This window comes from Miscanthus floridulus, chromosome 14 (genome assembly GCF_019320115.1).
Source record: "Miscanthus floridulus cultivar M001 chromosome 14, ASM1932011v1, whole genome shotgun sequence".
Classification (NCBI taxonomy): Eukaryota; Viridiplantae; Streptophyta; class Magnoliopsida; order Poales; family Poaceae; genus Miscanthus; species Miscanthus floridulus.
This window is the reverse complement of record NC_089593.1, coordinates 9404733-9411767: the sequence shown is the minus strand read 5'-3', so window position 1 is coordinate 9411767 and position 7035 is coordinate 9404733.

The following is a 7035-nucleotide window of genomic DNA, read 5'->3' as shown; positions in this document are numbered from 1 at the left end:
GGCCCTGATATCACACTCGACGAACTCTTTTGTTTGTTTAAGTGTCAGATCTAACACTCATCAAATTCGGGCTTATAGGCCTACGGGCGCGTCTCGCTTGTCTCTTTCAGCCGCCGGCCGCAAGCCTCTCCCCGCGCTCCCTTCCCTCCTCTCCCCCGCGCCTACTCTCCTCTGCGCCCCCTCCCCCTGCACCCCCGCGCCGCCTGGCCGCCTGGCCACCTGGCAGAGGTCTCCGTCCTCGCGGCCCAGCCTCACCCGCAGACCTCCCCCATGGACGTGGAGGCAGAAGGCTCGTCGACGCCGTCGCGGCCGCCGTCGACGTGGAGCTGAAGGTCAGTCGTCGCCGGTGTGGCCTCGATTTTGGGGCGGATTCGTCGCCGGGGCGGCCTCGATTTGGGTCGCATTCATCAGCGCGGCCTCGATTCGGGGCGGTGGCGGCAGATTTGAGCAGGCTGGGGGCCGAGGAGTGAGGGGCCCGACGAATCTGCCCGCCCGTCGAGACACGGCGGCTGCAGTCAAGACCGGGAATCCAAACCCTACCGCGACACGACTGCCGGCCGCGCGGTTGCGAGAACGTCGACATCGTCACCGGCGACGGTCTCGAACAACTCCAGCTCCTCCAGGTACGCGTCGTCGCCTCGTCCGCCTACCCCTCCCCGCTATTCGCCCTTTCTGCCCCTACCGGATGTGCGTGCGTCCCTTTTTTGTGGCCGCTCCTTGGTTAGGCACCCGCAAGGTTCTGGGCAAGTCGGTTGATAGTTTCATTCTCATTTCAGCTTTGGTTGCATGCTAGCTCGGGTTCGTGGGGGAGATGCCATCCTGCTAAAATTTCAGAAGAAAATCAACTTGTCTGCAACATCTGTTTTCCAGAACTTCCTTATGTTTGATCGATAAGAGTAACTGTGTATTGCAAATCCGTAGGATGAAATTTGTATCCATCATATAGTTCTAGAAAAACTGAGAACCTCTTTTTTACCACTCACAAAAGATTTGTGCTGATCTTTCAATATATAAACTTCGACCTGGTGACCATTGCGCTGATTATAGAGGCAATGTTCAGTAATGAAAGAAAAATGGCATGCCAAAATTAGTTTTGGTTGGTCTCATCTGTGGGCAATTATTTATAATGTGGGTACTATTTGTCAGTTTGTACTCACATATAGACCTTGTGAAATGCAATTACGTATGCTAGAGACTAGAGAAAACTTCATATATGATAATGGAAAACACAACATATTTTTTGTTATGGGATTTGATGTGTTAAGCACCATGGCGATGCATTGGTCGAATTGCTAAATTTTGCATACAGCCTTTGTTGATCTGGTAATAAGATATGACTTTCCTTCAGACTATCTTTTACAAGAATATTTTTATGTTTTTGAGACTTTCTTGTAAAGTAAAATTTCTGTTGTTTTTTGACATAGCTGAAGCTCACATCTCAATTAGCCTATTCTTTTTTGTGACCTTTGGACTCATCGGTAAAACCTCTAAATCTGACTACTAATGTAAGAAAAAATATACTGTAATGTAAGAAATATACATGGATGGACCACTCAAATAATGTCATTATATTTGAATTTGAGGGAGCAATGTAATAAGAAGATTTTACTGCAAAGTTAAAATACAATTTCCTTGTATGTTTTGTTACCCTGGTTGCTTTTAGGGTTAGATGATGTTATACATATAATTTCAAAGCTACATTTTAACCTTGCACATAATCGAAAGGAATTTAATATTTCCTAAATCTGGTATGTGAACACATCACCTGGTATTTGGTGCATTGGATGTCAGGTGAGATGCTATGAAAACAGTATCTTGAATATCTTGCATATATCAACCTGATCAATCATTTTGATATGTGATATTTGCGGAGCTGAGATGATATGGAGCCCTAGTCTCGTGCCGCGCTGCTCTCCCCTTCCCTAACTATGCCTTGTGACTTTTTTGTTTTGTACTACTCTTGAGTGGCTGTGATGAATCAAGTTTCCATTAGAGAACTTCTGCACTTTAGCACCTTATGAGCTGGTACTTGGGATATTTGTTTTGTTTGCTGCTTAACTAGGATGGCTTGTACCAGTACAAGCAACCAGTTCTGTGGCCAGTTCAATTCCCATTAGAGAGAGAATTAAATTAAGCTTCAGGTGAAATTAAGTTGTAGTTGTCATGCTGATAATGGGTAAATCTGAGCCATTTCTCGAGTTCTTTTGCTCTTGTTCTTTCGCTCCAGGTGAGGAAGGAGAAGCTAGGGGATCGAAAATGTTCTTCTAATAGAAAAGGTTCTTCTCACACAACTTGTGCTTCTTTAAATTTCTCACACATAGTTTTGTAAGCCAACAATCCATCACTGAAATGGTAACATATCAATAGGCGGTGCATATCTCTAATACTTGTAACATATATCAATTGATCATTGTAGGATCTTTAGACCCCATAGCAATTGACACTTTGGATAGACATGTCAGTTTGCTTGGGATAAGTTGGTATGTGCTGCAATGTGTGTAGTGTGGCTGTGTGGGAAATGAAAATGGGATTTACAGCTAGCAGTTGGTGATATTATTCAGCATTTGGAGCTTGGAGCACCTGTGGGTTGTGTCCCAATTTAGGTTAAAACTTGAAAGTGCAAACCTGTGATAATAAGAAAGTCGTTGCAAATGCCAACCCCGCAAAATAGTTGTGTCAAAAATTTTGCGTTGATAATATGAGATTTTTACCATAGGAAAGGTGAGTTTAGGACTTGGAAGGAGGGGGCCTGAAGATGGACAATTATTATCTATAACGGTATAACCTGTTATGTGGCTAAGCTGAGTTGAGTTTCAATCTTTGCCTGCATTTTCTCATGAATCAGATGTCATGTGTGAATGATTGCAACTGAAGCCTTATGTGTCACAATGCGCCATGGACCTTACAGCATCGACAACTTCATCTGCTTGTGCAGAAGCTACTGAAAACATGAGCTGATTTTTATGTGACTGCTCTAGTCATTGCCTACATTTTTCTAAAATGTCCAAATAGATGTTTTTGGTAGCATAGTTTTTGAATTTTTTCAGGATGTTGATTCTTCTGAACTTATACCTGTCATTAGTCGCTAAAATTTGTCATCTTCATTTCTATGTCCATGTGGTTATTATGAGAATTATGTTGCCAGGAGCATGATGTGCATGCAGATATGGTGTATTAAGAGTGTTTTGTATGGCAGCTATTAAACTGAAATATGCTGAGAAAAAAAATTATTTTTTTCTTTGGAAAATAAGTTTGCCGAGTGTAATTCCCAAAAACACTCGGCAAACAATAATGGTATGCCGAGAAAAAAATTATTATTTTTCTTTGGAAAATAGGTTTGCTGAGTGTAATTCCCAAAAACACTCGGCAAACAATAATCCTTTGCCGAGTGTATTTTGGAAAAACACTTGGCAAACCACTTTTTTTTGCCGAGTGCGCGATAAAAAACACTCGGCAAATATCTGTTTGCCGACACTGTAGATGCCGTGTGCTATTTGCCGAGTGTTTTTTTGGTCTTTGTCGAGTGCCTGTGGCACACGGCAAAGTCACTGTTTCCGGTAGTGTACTTGCATAGTACTTTTTTTTTTCTTATTCTTCTTTCAAAAATGGAATATTTTTAGTGTACTCAAGTGTTCAAATGCTTGATATGGTATATTCCTTTGTACATTAAAGTGTAAAAAAAAAGTGGTCCTTCTGTATTTTAGAAAAATTGGGGATATAATAGCAGAATCTACAGAAGCTGTTGGTATCCATACTGTTCTTAACCTAGCGACATATCAGAGACTTAAGTTGATCCTGCTTCTTGCATATGTAGGATTTATTTATTGGTTTAGCAACTTACAACTGTTATTATTTTTTTCTGATTCAAATCATTTCAGAGAGCCTGAAGTGTCATTGCTCAAGTTTAAAGGAATTCCAGTAACAGACTTATTGATTCTTGAGGTATGATATGGTAAAAAAGGAAGAAGGTTTTAGATGGATAAGGAATAACCTCAAAACTAGTAACTATGCTCTTAGTTTTGTTTATCTTTGAAAGCAGAGTTGTGAGCTTGCGCCATTGCATCCCTTTAGCTACTGCTTGGACATGTCTTTAAATGAAGCAACATTAATTTGTATTTTAATAAAAAAAAAGAGAACAAAATCTAGAATACATTTTTTTAGGAACCTAAATGGATAATCATTATCAGTTCATTTATTTCTATCGTTTTGCTTGTAAGTTCCGTGGCTTAGATTTACTCATAGAATTCAAAAGTTTTTTCACATCTCATGTTTGGTTAACCATAAGCTACCATTATCTTTGTGAATTCAATTCTTGGAAATGTAACATTACATACATATATGCCTCTTTCTCCTTGGAGGAGAGCCACAACTTCCCTAGGATTCATTACAATAGGAGAACACATGTTTCAGTTGCTAGTAGTGCTTTGTTGAATGCATTAAATGGAGCCACAGCTTCACCAGAAAGCTTGTTGAATTGCATTTTGCTCAGTTTAACCCATCTATTTAGCACCATGAAGCTAACACTGTTTTTGAGCAATACTAACGCGGGGACATTTTTATGGTACAATATAATTACCACTGCACTATATGATGTTGGATACATAACAACTAAAAAAAAAGAACTGCTGCCATTATGTTTTGTAATAGTAGGACTTATACTTATAGAATGCTGCAACCAAAATGTTATGCTCTTCTAAACATACTGTTGCTAAAATTGAAATTGTTGCTTTTGAAGAATAGTTTGTATATCTGACCATATTTTCACATTGTAAATTGGCACTATACTCCCATACCTCTACTTGAAATAGCTTTTCGTTGTTTTCTTTTCCTACAAATACTACTGCCACCTTCCACTTTGAGAAAGATACTGGGTATGCATAAGTTCTCCCATAGTCCGCTTGCTTGATCTTATGCTTAAATTTTAAGCTAATCTCACAGATCTGTTTTTTTTTCACTGCGCCTTTTAGCCTGTCAAATCTTTAATCAACCATTATGCTTTAAAGTTGTAAACAGAAATGGCATTATTGTATAATTTCTATATAGTCATCTTCTGTTATTCTTTGGGTTTGTCTACTCCATACACAGGTGAAAATCTTCTCTCCAGCACCTGATTTTTTATTTTAGCATGCATGGAAATAAAACCAAGATTTGGGTGAAAATCTTCTTTCTCACACCACAATTTTAGTTATTGTCACTTATGCTGGATTTACACTCGACTTGTGCTAGAGTTATGGTGATTCTTTTGGTGTAATTAATTTCTAGGTAAAATTGGTGTAACTAATTAAAAATCCATGTGTGGGGAACGAATATTTCACCTGATTTTTCTAGATACAATTGGTGTAACTAAAAATTCGGGTGTGAGGATAGAATATTTAATTAGAAGCAGCATAGCTTTTGTTGGAGCATCCTCGTATGGGCATTTGTTCCTTGAAGTTCAGATCGCAAAAATCCCTTTACTGAACTTAAGCAAATTAGATCATATTGTAGTCTTAGTAAGACAATAGGAAAGTGACATTCACGGTGCAAAACGGATATTAGAACTTAGAAGTACACAGATCTAAAGAAAACTACAAATCGAAAACCATAGTAGTAAAGATGGGAGTTTGAAACATCTCGCCGAGTACATTAACAATCAGAATACCCTAAGCATTAGGAGTTTGACCAGCATCCCTTGTAGCAAACACAGATAACAACACACATAACAGAGCTAGTGATTCAATTTATCAACCACCACGTACATGTAACTTTTACCAAAACACCTCGTGTCATTAGGAGTCTGACCAGTAGTGTTTTGCTCAAAAAACATGCGACATCTAAAACTTCTAAAAAATCAACATAGTTCAGCATATCAAAGTTTATCATAAGCCTTAGGATGTAGTTTGATCGATGTCCTGCTAGCTGCTGTCTCTGGTTTTTTTTATTGAGGGTCTTCTGTGAGATCTGCAAATTACATCCCATTATAAACTGTCATACTATGGGAGCAATACATAGTCATACAGAGAGCTGATATGATCTTTGAATCAACCCAGAAATAAGTTATCCTCATTAATTACAGAAAATCTTTTGGGGTCTATTAAATATCATGAAAAATTAACATATAGGATGGTGAGTCATGCATAATGTTAAGAAAATATAATTTATACTCAAATTTTTTTGTACCATGAATTTTTGTTTTGCGAATTTTCATGGAAAAAATTACCCAACCGTTCCTATCAACCATCTTGTCTGTACATTGAAATGTCATTTCTAAAAACAAATCTCCATCACTAAAAGGCCACGGACAGTGCGAAAGGATATCTATACTGAGTCATTTATATAGAAACGATATTCAATGACTAAAGAAGATGCATAGTAAATAACACATTTGCACTGTATAAAATACTTACCAGAGATAGACAGTTACTCAAATGAGTCTGCAATCTGCAAGTGGATTCCCTAACCTACAAAAGAGAAAAACCTTTTCAGTTAGTATGAAAACAAAACTTAACCAGAAATATGGGTTAAGAAGTGTACAATGTTAATATGTTGAAGTTTGCTGGTGCATTGAAGTCCATGGCCACATTCAGCAGAATAGTAGGCAAAAAGTCTTCTACTGTTGCAGCAAACGCTGCTTCAATCTCTAGCAATTTCATCTATATGAAATGAAATATATATATATATATATATATATATATATATATTAATACATATTAGACATGAACATATCTCATTGTTATAAAATAACTACAAACTAATTGTACACCTGATAATCCGCGTGACTGAAATAATTCCTTGTAAAACGCAGACATCTGAGAATATGAGCATCGTATTCAGGATTCACTATTGTTATATTTCTAATGGGATCAGTCTTGGAATTATAGAAGTACACTGTCTTTAATGTAGGAACATTTTATACAACACTTAGCCATCTTGGAAATTGACTCAAAGCAGTACCAAAATCAACTCAATCATTAGTGTCTATACGACGAGGCACGCTGTCTAGTAAAATACATTGTTTTATTCTATCTATATAGGATGTTAATACATGATGGTTTG